Source organism: Amblyomma americanum, chromosome 8 (assembly GCF_052857255.1).
Source record: "Amblyomma americanum isolate KBUSLIRL-KWMA chromosome 8, ASM5285725v1, whole genome shotgun sequence".
Taxonomy (NCBI): Eukaryota; Metazoa; Arthropoda; class Arachnida; order Ixodida; family Ixodidae; genus Amblyomma; species Amblyomma americanum.
The window spans coordinates 160,906,357-160,925,017 of record NC_135504.1 but is presented as its reverse complement, the minus strand read 5'-3'; the positions used below and the strand labels follow the sequence as shown (position 1 = coordinate 160,925,017).

The 18,661-nt window shown below is 46.3% G+C and overlaps 1 protein-coding gene across 3 annotated transcripts in view; it reads left to right on the top strand.

Annotated features, from left to right (window-relative positions):
- The window catches only part of LOC144102133 (uncharacterized), a 43,421-nt gene that overhangs the window by 10,206 nt on the left and 14,554 nt on the right, over positions 1-18,661 (top strand). For 2 of the 3 annotated variants that reach the window (XM_077635433.1, XM_077635435.1), the window contains exon 2: positions 11,188-11,247. The gene's annotated coding sequence lies outside the window, so the exon portion shown is untranslated. Of the gene's footprint in view, positions 1-11,187; positions 11,248-16,109; positions 16,315-18,661 lie in introns of those variants that run through there. The other variant, XM_077635434.1, reaches the window with a different exon arrangement.

The following is an 18,661-nucleotide window of genomic DNA, read 5'->3' as shown; positions in this document are numbered from 1 at the left end:
TCAACGAATTAACATGCATTACATCCAGTGTTGAGTGCCTTGCGGTACAGTTGAAAAATATTCTTATGGCAGCTGTCTATAGGCCACCAATAGGATACAAGTCTCAATTTTTTGAATTCATGAAGACTTTGCTGTCAGGCCTCCATTCAATGCAAGGAGCCTTCTTGGTTATGGGTGACGTTAATATCAATATGCTGGGTGAAGATTCATCTTCTGAGCACCTGGAAACCATACTTCGAACTTTCGCTTGTTCAAATACAATTCCCTTGCCCACCCGCGTTACCGATACCAGTTCCACACTTCTAGATATCGGCATTACAAATGTACCTTGTGACCAGTGCTTATCAGGTGTGCTTTCCCTTGATATCAGTGACCACCTCCCGGTTTTTACATGTCTGCCGACAATGATTGTCAAACAAAAAGTCACTTATACCTCTACTTATCGTAACATAAGATCTACTCCCTCGAGAAATTTTACACCGAGATAGAAAATATTCACTGGGAAAGTATCTATGCCGAACGCGATCCTAGTCAAGCGTATCGCCTCTCAGCAAATTTAAGGCCTGCTATGAGAAACGTTTTTCCTTGGTGCACAATTCTAACCCAAGGAAACAAATACGCAAGCCTTGGATTATGACCACCTTGCATAGGAGAATAAAAGTAAAAAACAATGTACCACGCTTTCCTCCAATCACGTGATACTGTTCAACTAAAACAATTGAAGGCATTTCGCAACAAATTAAATGCCGATTTAAGGAAGGGAAAAATGTACTACTATCAGTGTCTATTTGCTGAAATATACAACCCAAGAAAGCTATGGCAAGAAATCAATAATTCATCCAATAACCTTAAAGCTAAGTGTCCTCTTAATATTGCAGCTTTTGCTGATGGGAAGACTGATATAGCGGCTTTAGATGCAATGAATGAGTTTTTTCCTAACGTCGGTGAAATCATTTCTCCCAACAGAGACTGTGCTAATTCGTTTTCAATACTTCGCCCAAGGCTTGAGAATTCAGTTATATTATACCCAGTAACTTCCCAAGAAGTCATCAGCTTCATTGCCAGAATTCGAAAGAATGTCGCTACTGGACTAGATGACTTGAGCAGTGTCCCTATTAAACATGTAGCACCGATCATAGCCATACCACTCGCATTTATAATCAATCAAATGACTGAAACTGGTATCTTTCCTTCGGACCTTACACAAGCGCTTATAACCATGGTCCACAAAGGGGGAAGTGTTAGTGATATATCAAACTATCGCCTGATATCTCTTTCGCCCATATTTTCTAAGGTTTTTAGAATGTTATTAACGCTCAACTGACAAATTTTCTTACTAAATACCATGCTATCAGTGGTTCGCAGTACGGCTTATAGAAAGGAAAATCAGTTGAAATGGCCTTATTACAAATCAAAGATGGAATACTTAAGAATATTGATAACAAACAATTCGCTGTAGGCTTATTAATTGACCTCAGGAAAGCATTTGACTGCGTAAACCATAATATATTACTCTCAAAGTTGCAAGATTATGGCAGACGTGGCGTTGCCCTTGATCTTATCAAAAGTTACCTCTCAGACAGGAAACAGTGTGTAAAAGTTGGTGACGTCACGTCTTCGATTACAACGGTAAAACATGGTGTACCTCAGGGGTCGATCATGGGACCTTTGTTGTTCATTCTGTATATCAATGACCATGTGCAACTTACCTCTCTCCCCGAAATTTGTCATGTACGCTGATGACACAAATATTTTTTTCTCTGCACAAACCGTAACTCAATCGAACACTGGTATAAATACTTACTTGATCAAACTTGAAGAGTGGTTGCATTTAATACATTAACCCTGAATGTTAAAAAGACTAAGTATATCATTTTCAAGCCACATAACAAAGCCTGTGACACTGAGCTAGTCATAAATTTTCAAGGTACAGTTTTGCAGCGTGTGACATCAGAAAAATTTTTAGGCGTATGGTTCGAAGAAACCATGTCGTGGAATGGGCATGTTAGCAAGATGACGATAGAATTAAGCAAAACAGTTGCGACTATTGGTTAAATGCGTCCCTACGCCGGGCAGCTACCGTGGCCGCGGCCAATAATGCGCGTAGCTCCGGCGGGTGAGGAGGCTCCGCTCCCAGAGGTGGCGCCGGCGGAGGAGTGCCGACTTTCCAGCGTGCAAAAAGTGACGATAGGAGAGGGAAAGGCAGGAAGACTCTGAAATTCAAATTTTGACCACAGATAATTCAGCTTCTGGAAAGCACATTAAAAAATTCGTTCTGGACAATATTCGTGAAGCGGCGTGCTTTAACATCCAAAGCATTCCGCAACTTAAAAGTGCCCCTTTCAGAACCCCTTTTGAGGCTGACGGAGTGGATTCCAAGAGAAGGCAAGCGTAGCAGGGGGTTAGAAATTTTAGTGGGATGAGGTAAGAAGTCTGCCGGGAAGCGGTTTCCGCAGCAGGCACAGGAGAGGGTGAATTGGAGAGATAAGGGAGCGGCTTTTGCCCTGCCCTGGGCGTAGTCAGGCTTACAATAATGGTTGTCGGGTTGAATCTTGAATAGAGAATTTGTACGGTGGACCACTTCCAGCACCGTGCTCTGGACTGGCGCTTATTCTCTGCATGCAACTGGTGCAAGTCTGATCCACAGAAATGACTTGAGGAGTATTCTCTTTAAAATCTGACGAGCATTTATTTCCATCGTTAAAGACTAACGCAGTTTTACTTCTTGCAAAAGCCTGAGCAACGCCCATCGAGGAAATTTTCCGCACACGATGGTGTTTTGGCAAAACATTTTACTCTACCAAAGATGCTGTCCTGAGTGCCATTGCAGTGCAATAAGATGTTACGGCTCATTACAGGCGCACATTTCTCTCATATGGATGAAGTTACTGACAATAGCTGTAGCTGCAAACGCTTGGTCTTTGTCACGTTCCATAAAGTATCTCCCCCCCCCCCCCCCTTCTAAATTCTTGAAGACGATAAACATTGCCGGGCTGGCGCAGAAATGTTCCTTAAGGGCTGAGGAAAATGTTCAAGGGTTCAAGAAGCGTTCTAAAAACTATAAAATTTTCAAAAAGCTGTCTTGTGACAGTCGCCGATTGTTTTTCCGTTGAATAAAAGCCGATAGAAACGGAATCTAGGCCTACCATGGATAGGAATTCATTCTCGCGTGAGGTATACCCGAGGCCTTCCTTTACCGCAGTAATTGAAAGGGTTCTTCACCGTTTGAAATGAATCAATGTATGTATGACGGACCGCACGATACTCCGCTTCCCAATTTTCGCAGTGTCGCTCGTAGGGAAGACTGCGAACGCTGTTTATTGTTTCGGTAACACAATGTGCCAATAATTAAACCAACTTGGTTCAGCTCCCGCTAATCAAATGTAGACTACTTCATGAAACCCTCAAACCCTCCTTACCATTAGCAGGAAATCGCGTGGTCTATGCATATACTGAAAGATATTCACTGCACTAAAGACAATGAAAAGGGGCTGCAATGTGGACAAAAGCTCCAGAGAGAGAATCGTTTCAGTTGTGTGAAGAAATACTCAAGTTTAAGGTGATAGCAGAATAAAAAAGGAACTTTTACGCAAAAACAAATGCATACTTTGGAAAAGAGGAACGGAAATTTTTGCACTTTGTTCATTAAAACTGCTCACGTACTCGTAATTTCGAAAAATTTCATCTTCTATGTCAAGGATACACTTCAGCTGTGGAGATATCGCTAGAACAATGGCATCGCTGAGTCAACGCTTGCTTTCACATTTACCGCGCGCTACAATGATTCGCTTCGTTCCGCCAGTTTTGCAGCAGACGTAAGTACCTGTTCAAATGTTCTCACCACATTGCTGTGCGTGTTTTCCTCTGATGCCGTAACTAGAGGGCAATTTCAAAACCATTTGCCTGGTGCGTTAGATGTCAGAGAGCTTCCTGCTATCGCTCATATCTTCCCATGTACACGCACCTCTTTCTGCCATTCTATTTTTTTTTTTATGGCGGCAGCTGAGAATTGTGTGTCGGAGGCATGCAAGGCAATGGTGAATTATTCACTGGAGCGAATTTTACCGCGAAGGAGGAGACACCACGGAACGAAAAAAAAAGTGGCTTGCATAACTGCGTAGATTTTACCTGAAGCACACCGGGCCTAATACAGCACATTCATCGCTGTTTGATGAGGATTGTAGGTTTTATCTAGAAAGTGTATTGCTGCGATGTAAAATACGCTCTGAAATATTTTGTTTTTTTTTTTTCCCTTCACTTACGAGTTAGATTTATAGTATTGCCGCCAATATTTGCAGTGTTTGTTCGTTTTTCAAATCTGCCGCGACACCACCTTATCGCTTTGTTTGCGACGCAAGACGCGACTAGATTTATCTCGATTGATCGCAGCCAGGCAAAGCTGATTCTATGTTGTTCCGGAATGTTCTAGTAACTTTGCGCCCTTTATCTCGAATGTTCGCTATCAGCTTTAAATTGAGCACGGCCGACAGCGGCGGGCATTCTGTTCGACGACCGCCGAGCACGCTTGTCGCTTCGCCGCCGCCGAGTGATTCAGTCCATTTTGGGTGCAAGTCAGCCCAATAAACAGTTATTTTAGAAGACCCTTTCGTCCGTCTTCATCGCTGCTTCGACTGCCGTCACCACTACGTGACATCTGGTGGAGGTGCGGGGTAACTTCCATGTTCCGGACGCCCCCTTCAAGTCGTGAACCCAGCCCTGAGCGCTTCGCACCCGAGTACGAGCCAGCAGCTCAGCGAGCCAGCCGACGTCTCCAGGGAGAGGAGCCTGAGTTCGGGAAATTGCCGGACCGCACAAGACAGCGAAAAGACGCGGCTACGAGCACCACAACCTCGCCGAAGATGTCGACACCGATCATACTGCAGCAGCCGCGGGTGCCGCCAACTTTCAATGGATCCCTAGGCGAAGACCCTGAAGAATGGTTGGATCAATTTGAGCGCGGGGCATCATTCAACAAGTGGGATGATGCGGCAAAAATTGTACAGGTGTTCTTCTCATTGGATGGCTCCGCACGCACGCGGTACGAAAACTACGAGTCGTCCCTTACGACATGGGAGCTATTCAAGAGAGAACTATTGAAGGTATTCACCAGAGTCGTGAGGAAAGAAAGAGCCGAACGACTCCTCGAGTCCAGGATCCAGCTTCCGAATGAGCCCGTCCGCGGTTACGTCGAGGAGATGAAGCGCCTGTTTCGCCGCGCCGACCCCGGGATGACCGAGGAAAAGAAAGTTCAGTTTTTAATGCGCGGCGTAAAAGAACAACTCTTTGCAAGCCTCGTCCGCCAGCCGCCAAAAACAGTCGAGAAGTTTATGCAAGAAGCCTGCACGATTGAGAATACCCTCGACGTTCGAGCTCGGCAGTACAATCGCCCTTCCGCTGCCTGTGCAATCCGTTCGGACACGCCGGCCACCACCAGCGACAGCTTGCGGGAAGTTATCCGCGAAATCGTCCGAGAGGAGCTACGCCGATTACTGCCATCTTCCCCACAGCCTCAAGCAGCGACTCTGATGGATGTGGTACGGGAAGAAGTGCAACAGGCACTTGGCACCCCGACGGCCACAGAACCCCAGGACATGACCTACGCCGCTGCAGTAAGTACTGCTCAGCCCCAGCGACAACCCCCACGTCCTCCCCGAGATGAGCCAATCGTTCCACAACGCCGCCTCCCAGCCCCCGCCCGCCCAACCTATGACCGACGCTCAAGCCCCAGGAAATGCGACGCCTGGAGGTCTTCCGACAACCGGCCGTTGTGCTTCCATTGCGGTGAGGCCGGCCATATTCTTCGTCACTGCCCGTACCGACGTATCGGTCTTCGAGGATTTGCCGTTAACGCCCCACGACCACGCTTCGGACAACGTCCGCACGAAATCGACGAGTACCTGCGTCGAGAAGAGTACACGCCGAACCGCTTTTCGCGCTCACCATCGCCGTCAACCTCGCGCTTTGCGTCGCCACGCCGCAGCTACGCAGCCGCGGTACGAGGAAAGTCGCCCAGCCCCCGTAGGGGAAACTAAAGGCAGCAACCTCTGGAGGTGAGGTTGCTCACGAGCTAAACGCCGAAGATCCTCCACCGACCACGCCCCATGAAGACGCTGCACCCGCGACGCCGCATGAAGAACCGACACTCGCTGCACCGACGCCGCACACAATGAGAACCTCGACCACGACGCAAGCTACCTTGAAATCGACGCCGCCACCCAGAGGAGCTTCGACCACACGCCCAACCCGTGACTCGCATACGCGACGAAGCCGTGACCCGACGCCGAGAGCGACATGCAATGCAAGAGCCAGGACCTCCGACCTAGAAGTGACTATCGACGGCCGGAAAGTTACCGCTCTAGTCGACACAGGAGCCGATTACTCGGTGATGAATGGAACATTCGCTGCGCAGCTCAGAAAAGTCACAACGGCTTGGGACGGCCCACAAATTCGCACCGCTGGGGGCCACCTCATTACGCCATCAGGACGATGCACAGCGCGAGTGACTGTCAAAGGACATACCTATCCTGCGACCTTTGTTGCGCTACCGCAATGCTCCCGCGAAGTGATCTTGGGTATAGATTTCCTTAATGAGCATCAGGCGATCATCGACCTGCGATCCAAGCTGATCACGCTTTCGACGGACGAAGCCATCGCTTCGATGAAAACTCGGGAAAATCACGTTGCCCTAAGTGTCCTGGAGGAAGAAGTGAGCGTCCCACCCCGTTCAAGCGTTATCGTGACCGTAGGCGCCACGAAAGCCATAAACACTGAAGCCATCATCGAGGGGAACATGCAGTTGCTACTAGACCGAGGAGTCAGCATCGCAAGAGGCATCGCACATTTCCGCAATGGCCAGGCCGAAGTACTGCTGACTAACTTCAGCGAAGAATACCGGCATATTAACAGAGGAACGACGATTGCTTTCTACGACGAAATATCTGACGTACGAGATTCCTTCGCCCTCTCCGACCCCTCCGCAGAAGATCCGCCTGACCAAGAAAACTCGCCCACTTTCGACATCAACCCAGCCCTGCACCGGAACAGACAAGACCAGATCCGCAATCTGCTTCAAAACTACAGTGAGTGCTTTTCGACATCGCCGAAGGTGCGACAGACGCCAATTGCCAAGCATCGCATTATAACGGATCACCACGTCCGACCTCTCCGTCAAAGCCCCTACCGTGTGTCTCCGCGAGAACGACAAGCCATCCGGGACCAAGTCGAAGAAATGCTTCGCGACGACGTTATCCAGCCTTCAAACAGCCCATGGGCGGCACCGGTTGTTCTAGTGAGAAAGAAAGACGGCGCACTTCGATTCTGCGTGGATTACCGCCGCTTGAACAACATAACAAAGAAGGACGTCTACCCCCTCCCCCGCATCGACGACACACTGGACCGCCTCTGCAACGTCAAATATTTCTCATCGATGGACCTTAAGAGCGGCTACTGGCAAATTGAGGTCGACGAAAGAGATCGCGAGAAGACAGCATTCATAACTCCGGATGGGCTGTTTGAGTTCAAGGTGATGCCATTTGGTCTCTGTTCCGCACCAGCGACGTTTCAGCGAGTAATGGATACAGTGCTGGCAGGCCTGAAGTGGCAGATTTGTATGGTATATTTAGATGACGTCGTTGTCTTCGCCTCGAACTTTGAAGAGCACCTCAAAAGACTTCGAACAGTACTAGACGCAATCAAGTCGTCTGGGCTAACTTTGAAAGCAGAGAAATGCCACTTTGCCTACGAAGAGTTGCTGTTTCTAGGCCACATCGTTAGCAAGGAAGGAGTACGCCCAGACCCGCAGAAAACAGCTGCTATTGAACAGTTTCAACCGCCGGCCGATAAGAAAGCAGTGCGCAGATTTCCCGGACTATGCGCATATTACCGACGATTTGTGAAAAACATTTCGCGCATCGCCGAGCCCCTGACCCAACTGACGAAGGCAGACGTGCCGTTTAAATGGGAAGCGTAGCAAGCAGAAGCCTTCAAGGAACTTCAGCGTCGTTTACAGTCCCCGCCGATCCTTGCGCATTTTGATCAAAACGCCGATACTGAAGTTCATACCGACGCAAGCAGCGTGGGACTAGGCGCCGTTCTCGTTCAAAAAAGTGACGGGCTGGAGAAGGTCATCGCATACGCTAGCCGTTCCCTTTCCAAGGCCGAGGCTAACTATTCGACCACTGAGAAGGAGTGCCTTGCCATCATCTGGGCTACGTCGAAATTCCGCCCCTACCTCTACGGACGGCCGTTCAAGGTGGTCAGCGACCACCACGCGCTCTGCTGGCTTGCCAATTTGAAGGATCCATCTGGCCGACTCGCTCGATGGAGTCTGCGTCTCCAGGAGTTTGACGTCACCGTCGTTTACAAGTCCGGACGCAAGCACACTGACGCCGATTGCCTCTCACGAGCCCCTGTAGATGCACCGCCGCTGGACGACGATGAGGACGCGTTCCTGGGACCCATCAGCGCAAACTCTTTTGCTCAGCAGCAACGCTCGGACCCCAACCTAAAAGGCCTCATCGAGTACCTGGAAGGCAAGGTTTCTTCACCCCCCGCTTCATTCAAGCGAGGACTGTCTTCTTTCTGTGTGCAGAATGAGGTCCTTGTGAAGAAGAACTTTACAGCGAACAAAAAAGCCTACCTCCTTGTTGTACCTACTTGTCTCCGCGAAGAAGTTCTACAGGCTTCACACGACGAGCCGACAGCTGGACATCTCGGGTTTACTCGCACCCTCCGCCGCATTCAAGACAAGTATTACTGGCCCCGACTGTCTGCCAATGTCGCACACTATGTGAAAACATGCCGAGATTGTCAGCGACGAAAGACTCCTCCCACACGACCAGCAGGATTTCTGAACCCCATTGAACCTCCCTCAAGACCCTTTCAGCAGATTGGCATGGACTTGCTTGGCCCTTTTCCAACGTCAACATCTGGAAATAAGTGGATCATCATAGCGACCGACTACCTGACCCGCTACGCCGAGGCGAAAGCCCTACCGAACGGAACAGCAGCAGAAGTGGCCAAATTTTTCGTGGAGTGCATTCTTCTTCGACACGGCGCCCCCGATGTGATACCGGAGGACAACTGCATACCATCCGCAGACCAACGGACTGACCGAGCGCCTGAACAAAACCTTCGCCGATATGCTCGCTATGTATGTCGATGCCGAACATAAAACCTGGGATGTCATCCTGCCTTACGTCGTCTTCGCCTACAACACCGCAGTGCAGGAGACCACCCAGATGACGCCTTTTAGGCTCGTCCATGGCAGGGATGCCACGGCCACGCTAGACGCCATGCTGCCCAACGTTACAGAAGAAGAGAACGTCGACGTTGCCGCCTACCTTCAACGCGCAGAAGAAGCTCGAAGGCTTGCCCGATTACGGATCAAAGATCAGCAGCGGTCCGACGCCAGACGCTACAACCTACGAAGACGCAACACGGAATACAAGCCAGGAGACCAAGTCTGGGTGTGGACGCCGAATCGCCGCCGTGGATTGAGTGAAAAGCTTTTGCGCCGCTATTTCGGCCCGTACAAGGTTCTTCGTCGGCTGGGTGAACTGGATTATGAAGTCATCCCTGACGCAATGACTGCATCCCAGCGACGCCGCGTACGACCAGAAGTTGTCCATGTAGTCCGTCTGAAGCCGTATTATGCGCGCTAAAGGCCGCTGCATTTCCATGCTCTATTTTCGCAAGATCCGTTTTTCCCCCTTACTAGTCGCATTATTTGTTTTAATGCATCGGGTCGATGCTTCTTTGAGAGGGGAGTATTGCCGCCAATATTTGCAGTGTTTGTTCGTTTTTCAAATCTGCCGCGACACCACCTTATCGCTTTGTTTGCGACGCAAGACACGACTAGATTTATCTCGATTGATCGCAGCCAGGCAAAGCTGATTCTAAGTTGTTCCGGAATGTTCTAGTAACTTTGCGCCCTTTATCTCGAATGTTCGCTATCAGCTTTAAATTGAGCACGGCCGACAGCGGCGGGCATTCTGTTCGACGACCGCCGAGCACGCTTGTCGCTTCGCCGCCGCCGAGGGATTCAGTCCATTTTGGGTGCAAGTCAGCCCAATAAACAGTTATTTTAGAAGACCGTTTCGTCCGTCTTCATCGCTGCTTCGACTGCCGTCACCACTACGTGACAGTATTGTATAGGTCATCCTGGACATTTTGCCTGCTCTAGCAGGCGGTATGTCTTGCAGTAAGCCCTCTTTGTTCTCGTCACCTGCATCATGTTGAACATACCAATATAAAGAAACATTTTTTTTTTCGCTGATCTGACCTGGCTGCAACAGTAGCTTTTGACCAAAAGACCAGGCTAAGTTCCGAGAAGAAATTCCCTGTCAAAGCTCCGGTGGCTGATACACAATCACTTTTTCTTATTGGCGGTCACTATTGAGAACAAGGTGGTTCTTATTGAAAATAAGCACTCCAATAAAATATATGCCCTCATCACTACTTCACCTGTCTCCTGTATTACGCATCAATGCATTTAAAACCACGGTCTACGTGAACTTAGCGATGTAGCGACTGGGTTGAACTTGCACCAATGTGTCTTATTCTAGCATCTTATAGCGCAACTTGGACTATTTTCGAATCAAATCAAGTTTGCTTAACATACGTACGCAATGTAGGCGGCACTGACAAAAAAAAAGTCTAATGTTTTCAGCTTCAAGCGGGTCTTTGCTCATTAAGAATTTTTGGCTCTATAGCCCTTTTAGTAGTAAAATATAATAATGAATCCAGCAGCCATCAACACCAAGGAAAGCGGAGAAGAAGGTTTTTTAAATATTTCATATTGATTAATAGAAAATTAGTATTGTAATATCTTTTCGGGCGAAAGGTATCGCTAGCCAAATTAGCTGCCGCCACCTCCGATGTTTGAACGGGAGCGCGGTTCCCGTCAAGCCGACAACTTTGTTTCTGCCGCGCTCCAAGCACTATGAACTGGTTCTGACTAAACAAACTGAAAAATTGAATTTGATATCTGTAGTCATGTATACTTTTATCACTGCTGATATCCGTAGATGTCTACAGTCAAAGATGCACTTTCTATCTTCGTCTTAAGTGTAGTATTTCTTGAACACAAAGTGGACATTACTTGTCACTAAACAATCGCATCAACACAGTGCTTTGTTTTTGGTATATATACTATATTTAGCAGTATTTTTCGTTATCTTTTTCTAGCACTCAGCATGGACAGTATGAGGACATAAGCGGGACGGCATATACTTTTTCTCATTTTCGGTAAGTGCGTTTCCTCCTGCAATATAGAAATTTAAAAGCAATAATACATAAAATCTGTCATCGTCCACAACGATGCATATTTGTCATAACGCAGAAAAACAACCTCCTAGACTTGTAGCGGTTCGCACAGGAGAAGCACCGCCAACGATAGTTTTATCGGACGCTGTACAAGAGCAGTGACTTGCCAGGACACCTCCGGGAGCGTTAGCAAGCGGCTCATTATCGATAGGACGCACTTTGTTACCGGCACGGTCTGTATGATGCAGACACCTTTGGATCAGTTGACGACATATGGAATATGCTCATGTGAGCTCACTGCTCTTTTTTTTCTATTTTATAGGTTGTCTCAGTGTGTTAAATAAAGGCAACATAAGGGCCCCGGATCAGCAGAGCTTTGCAGGGCTTAAAACCTCTTAAAGATGAGCAAAATGTCGCTAGGCGCTAAAAAGAATCATTTTATGTGAAAAACTGTTTTGTAAAAAAGCCAGTTAAGCTGGAGAGTAAAACTTGTCATACCACCAAAACGCAGCGCAAAGAAATTAAACTAAAAATACATGCTCATACATACATACATACATACATACATACATACATACATACATACATACATACATACATACATACATACATACATACATACATACATACATACATACATACATACATACATACATACATACATACATACATACATACATACATACATACATACATACATACATACATACATACATACATACATACATACATACATACATACATACATACATACATACATACATACATACATACATACATGCGCATATGTAGTATAATTAATTAAATGGAATATCGTTTCCAAGAATATGATGACCAACTGTATAAGTAGTGGTAAAGGAACCAGTGAGAGCGCGAATTGATATTCATTGAAGCGATAAGACGCGATCTCTAGCATGGGCATGTCCAACACCCTTGGACAAATATTTTGCATATTGGAAAACTATAAGGTACTGGTATAGAAATAATAAAGGTAAAGGTCCATATTTTCGATGAGTAGAAAAATCCCTCTTTTGAAGTCTTCCCATCGCTCGCATCGAGGAGTTGATACTGCCATAGAGAACGAATGGGGAACGCTTTTGAGAGATAGCAAAAACGTTAATAGCAAAAAATGGAAGACTGCCGACGGGAAATATGAGGATATATTAATTGTTATAGTGAAATATTACAATTATGATAAAGATTTCGTTCGTAAATTCTATCCCGTTCAAAAATAATTTTTTCCAGTATTGATGGGTATGAAATTGTCGTAAGAATAACATATTAACCACTATGACGCAAATAAGAATACAACAGGACCTAATTAAGGAGCTTGGTGGTAGGTGCAAAAGTTTTGTTTGTAATTGATGAACGTTCAAAAACTGTCGGCGAATAAGAGTCAAAACAAAGTGTTAATAATTTAACGCGCGGTTCACACTTATGGCTAGAAGTCTCTCGTTGTATAGTAGGCTTCCGCTTGTGTAACACCAGTATTCCATAAAAGATAATTTTGTTAATAATAATAGCAAAGAAATAACTCATTGTATTGAACTCTGCCCTAATTTTGGATTAATGTTAAGACAATTGATCGCTTTGCTGATAATACGCGACTAGTCTTACAGAGAACAACCTATTGAAGTCATCTTCATATCTCTCAATGTAGACAGACAGACGGGCGGGATTATTGAGAAGGTCATAACTGACATGTTGCACAGTAGCGGAAACAGAAGTCTTGCGATATGCCATGAGAAGGGACAGAATGCGTTCAAAAAGGGGATTGATAGTTAAAATGCACGTTGTGTAAAAAAGTGGGCAAAGGGGAGCACAGTTGTCATGAATAAAACCGCAGCGGTGGCCAAGTGGTTGAGCATCCGCCTCGCATGCGGGAGGTGCGGGTTCGATCTCCAGTGCCGCCGGGCACCCACCGGTGATACAATGGGTACAAGCTTTCCCCTGGTCTGGTGCTCGGCTTCTGTAGGGTGAAATGCTTGGGGAATGGGTCTTTGACCCCACCTTGAAAAATTGAAATTACCTTGTGCCATGGCGCTCTTTGGCCGCAGATGCCCTTGAGCCACAAAAGCCAATAGTCATTATCACAGATGTCAGAAAAACGTTGCTTCCTTAGAAAGTGTGGAACCTAAAGCGTTTGGAAACTATCAAATGCACCTCTGAAGTAAAGTCAACATAAAACTAACGGATTGTTTTTGTTATTTTTAACTAAATAACAGTTAAGACAAATGATACAGGGCTCTAGCAGAAATTCATCCGTGTGTGAATCCATTACGATTTCATCGAAGCAAATCGTTTTGAAGCCAGCGGTAACCCAATTTAAGGTATAGAACTCTCTCGAGCACTTCACCAAAAGCGTATCGGCCTACAGGAATTCGAAATGCGTATCGGTGCTTTCGATTCGGGAATAAAAATATTTCTGCTGGTTCTTTGCGGAGTGACCAAGATTGAAGGCAGAAACAAAAAAAAACACAGAATAAAATATAAAAAGCGATTGTTAAATAAGGCGAGAGAAAAGGAGAGATAAAATCTGCTCCTGAAGAATAATTCAGATCTATTTAAAGCATTACTGCTTCAGTATCCTCAACAGCGAATGTTGAATATTTAACTGAGATGCGCTGAGGCTGCTCAATAGCGCCCCAAGCTCGAGTATGGAAAGAGAGCTCCAATGAAAGAAATCATCTACAGCCCTGTTAGTACGTAGAAGCAGCTTTATATTGTCCTGATACATTTCATTATGTGCGCCCTCAGGGTATTGTAGGGAAACAATTACTGAAGGCAATCTGGGCTTTCCTAATACATATTTGTATGGCTTCCCAAAGGGCAATTTGCAAATGGCAGTACGGCAAAGCTTCCTTATATAATTGTCATGTGTGCGGCTGAGCTTGGATGTGTACGTAGAATGAGGTTTATAATAGGTTGAATGCGAGAGAGTTTTGATGTTAAATGCTTACAAAATGGGGACGAAGATCGCACAAACGGGACCATTCATGCGGAAATCAACCATCCACCAAATGGATCCTTCTGGAAATTTTTGTTTTACCAAGTACAAGTTTTTGTTGTACTGTGAAAAAATGCCGTCAGATTATGCTCTTCCATGATCAAAGGCAGGCGTTGAAGGCCGCGGTTGATTGTGAAAATTGATACCTAAGGCAGAGGAGATAACCGCGGAATTTAAAGAATGGACTTGGCTGTGATAAGCAGCTCGAACTGCGACGAAGGTTGGCACTGAAAAACCTGCGATCAGACAGTTGACAATTCTCTGTCACTTTCCGCGAATAGCCCTATATGATAAGCTGGGAGCAGACTAGGTGGCACCTGTGTATCTGATAAATCAAGCAGAAGCGAGCGCTAATCAGTATTGCACTTTTTTGTCGTGCAAGCCGCCGCGTTGGCTCAGTGGTTATGGCGCTCGGCAAATGACCCGAAAGACGAGGGTTCAAACACGGCCGCGGTAGTAGCATTTCGATGTAGGCGAATTACTAGAGGCCTGTGTACTGCGCAATCTCAGTCCACGTTAAAAAACACCAGCTGGTGGAAATTATTTGCAGCCCTCCCCAATGGCGTCCGTCATAGTGTCTGAATCGCTTTGGGACGTTATACACCACAAAATCAAACCAAACCGATTAGTGCAAGATGGTTCAACGCGCTTAACTTTTTACAGAACGAGAGGCAAAACACAAGCACTAACACACAGCGCGAACTGGTTTTAATGGTGGAAAGAAGTGATCTTTTATACACATGACGTGAGCATCATTAATGGCAAACAGACGGAAGAACATACCGGTGTGAGCAATCGCAGTTAGATCCAAACAACACACTCATCGCGATAGCCTAAGGATGTCAACTTCTTCCTCAGACAACGAAAAAGACACCTACTAGGCCCAATTCTCGCCATTTTATGATTAGTGCAACTTGAGGCGTACGAGGTCTTGTATATTAGCGGCGGGGGGGGGGGGGTTCGAAATATTAACAACAAGCACGTCATTAGAGACGGCTAAAACTTGAACATGAGGTCCTGCAAGATAAGTAACATTTTTTCCGGAGAAAATGTTTTTAGCGTTAAAGTTAGCGCGAATGACAGCTTTTGTCTGTGCGGGTAGTGTGTATACAAGTAGCAAGCAAAGCGAGAAGAGCTCGATATCCGTACGAGGTGGTGCATATGGGGTGATATATTTTAAGCATTACACATTTAAAAAAAGTGGCGCTGATAGTGCAATATTTGTCCGTAAAGTTTCCAGACGGATTTATTTTCTTCTCTGGAAATGATTCCCCAAATAAATGTTGGTGCGTATGTGTAGCGCCATCTTTTCAGGCTAATCTGAACTTTTTATGTTAATTGCTGTGACAGCCGCTACATGGGACTACATGTAGAAAATACGTTGTCACTAGTAGTTCCCGCAATCTACTGTGAGTGAATGTCGAGAGATGGAAGTCAACCTCGAACAGCGTGTAAACATAAAATTCAGTGTGAAAGTTGGCAAGACAGCCACACAGACGTATGAGCTCCTTCGTGACACTTACGGCTGGGAGACGTTATCGCGGGCACGAGTTTTCGAGTGGCACAAGAACCGTTACACCATCAATGCCCCTTAATTCATTCCTAATTAACCTTAGTTAACCAGTAACACCTTTAATACACCCTTAATTCAACCTTAATTCAGCTTTCATTCACTATTAATTCACCTTAATCCACTATGGACATTTTTCATTGAGACAGCGCACGCATTGGCCCGAGGACTCACACACCGGGACCCCAATGCGGTCTCGTCGAGTAGAGAGTCCCTTCAGACGAGCGAGGAGCTGAACACGTACCAAGATATTCTTAACCATTACAGATTAGGAAGACAGACATTACCTGGAGCATGCAAGGGCCTCAGCAAAAAGGAAGAGGTCATATGGAGAAAGTTACACGCGGGACTTTTTCCGAACCCACTCGCACTAAGCAGATGGCATCCGGCGATCCAAGACCCCAGGTGTAAACAGTGTAATGAAATAGCAGACATGATCCACATGGTGTGGACATGCCCTAGCCACAACGAACCAGACAGGAATATAGAGTCCTGGGAGGCTTTAATGGCCAGCCAGAAAGAAGAAGAACAAAAAGAAGTCATCCGTCTGGCCCTGGACACCGCTGAATCCCAAGGGATCCCAGCCTGCTGAAAGGGGAGGAAGATGACGGCGGTCAAGACTCGTCTTTTTCGCCCTCTGATTCCTTGACGGGTGCAAATAAAGTTCTTTCATCATCATCATCATTCGATTATCTGCGCATTTTCCCTCGTTTCAGCTCAGTATTCATTTCGGGTGTTCAAACTTTGCGCCACGCGTTGGTCCCGCCCACATCCGGGCACGTGGTCCCGCACTTCAGGCATTTTCAAATCTAGTGCCACTTTTGTTCTGGCCCCGCACACTTTTTGGTCATTTTTGGCTGCAATTATTAACTGTTCATCCGATCCGGAAATTGTCTGCTTGTGCAGCATCCTCACATCACCCTCTTTCGATTACAACCACTCGTTTGACGCTACCTCTTGTGAGTTCCACACAACTGCTGCGGACACGTTTTTGTGGACACTATCTTTCCAACAAAGCATAGCAAATCTTTAGCTTCAAAATAAAACAATAAAATCAGGCAACTGCTTCACTGCCATTTTCTGGTTTACAAATATTTAATCAGGAATTAGGCTCAAAATGTTGCCGCTCCATAGCCACGCACGCCACGAATCTTTGCTTCATGGACTCTAGCACTCGGTTCAGATCCTGCGGGGGAACATTCGCCCATTCGCGAAGAAAGGCACGCGTAGTAAGGGAATCAGCAAAGGAATCAATCGGTGGTGGAAAAAAATTGAAGGAGAAAGTTAAGCTCCGTCTTGAGGGTATCACGAGATACCGTAATGGGTTAATCCCCACATATGGAGAATGCAATTGTCTACTTAACGTTTATAGACACCTGGGAGTACTGATACCCCTGCTGGCGCAGTGGTGCACCTGTTAAGTGATGCGCCACTGCCCAGCGATGGGCCTTGCGCAGTGCAGGTTGGTCTTCTTGAGCGACCAATAAATAATTTAACTGCCCACCTTCCACGGTGGGCAGTTTACTGACTATCCAGTTGCAGGTTGTGTTGACGCCGAAAAGTCACGTGACCTAGGTGGCCCACCTGCCTCCTAGGTTGCTCTTTGGGCACCACCTGCCGTATTCATGCTCGTGACTTTTCGCTCACTCGTCTTTAACGTTATCGCGTCAAAAGCAGTTGCAACATCATCAGAAATGCAGTTGAATATTCACTTGTCCTGTGTACTGGAAACATCACAAAAGAAGATTAACAAAGAAAGAGGAAATATATAAAAAATAAAAGCCAGTGGTTAATATATTTAGTGCGCACTTTCCGGTGCACAAGGCCGTTATCGGCAGATACATTCATGGAAAACCTTCCTGTTTCTTAAGGCAGCAGTTTTCGCTTACGGCATTCATTTCGTAAGCAGCATTCAGTTTAAGCACTTTATTCTGCATGCGGCAGTATGAGCTTCGCCGTTGTTGCCACTGGAAGGAATTCCCTTTTTTTTTCTTTTTGTCGCTCACCGGTCAGAGCATTCTGCTGCAGGGCCGGAGGGCCTGGGTTCTGACGGAAGCGGAACGCAAAAGGCGCCAGTGTGCTCCTCTGCGATGTGACCCCACATGAAAGAAACCCAGGTGGCCTCAATTTATCCGGAACCCTCTACTACGGCGTCCCTCATAGCTCGCCGGTGGCTTCGGGGCTAAACCGTAGAATAAATTTCCAATATTTAGTTTGTGGTTAGTACTGGGCCAAGCGATATAGGGCACCGCGGTTCTGCGTTCAGCCAGCTGACGCGAACCATAAGATCCTACGCAACGCGACTATTATTTATTTTTTCCCCGTTTTCAAACCATGCCAGACTCTCAAGTCGCCGATTCCTACAGCTGGATGGACGCGATAAAATAATTGGTATGGTGCATTGCTTTCTCGCATTGGTCGAAGTGGACCGAAGAAAAATATTGCAAATATTCACTAGGGAATAGCAATATACTTGATTAGGAGCGTGGAATCTGCAGGTCGACATAAATTGGTTAGAAAGTGAGGTTCAGAATTATTTTGCCTTTAGAATTTCGTTTGGCAATGAAAAGCACGGCATTTAAAATACACCACAGCGGTACATCATTTTCATGAATGAAATTGACTGAAATGGCGGTTTCTATGAGTGTTATAATTGATGTGTCATGCAGGAAGTCGCTAAAGCAATTAAGCGTCTTGAAGCGAACGCACAACTTCCATGTCGCGTAGGAAAGCGAGCTTCGAGGTGATGTTGTAGTCCTTTACATATAACACACTAACAAAGTAAAATTGTATGTGTATAAGCGCTCCCCATAACGTGT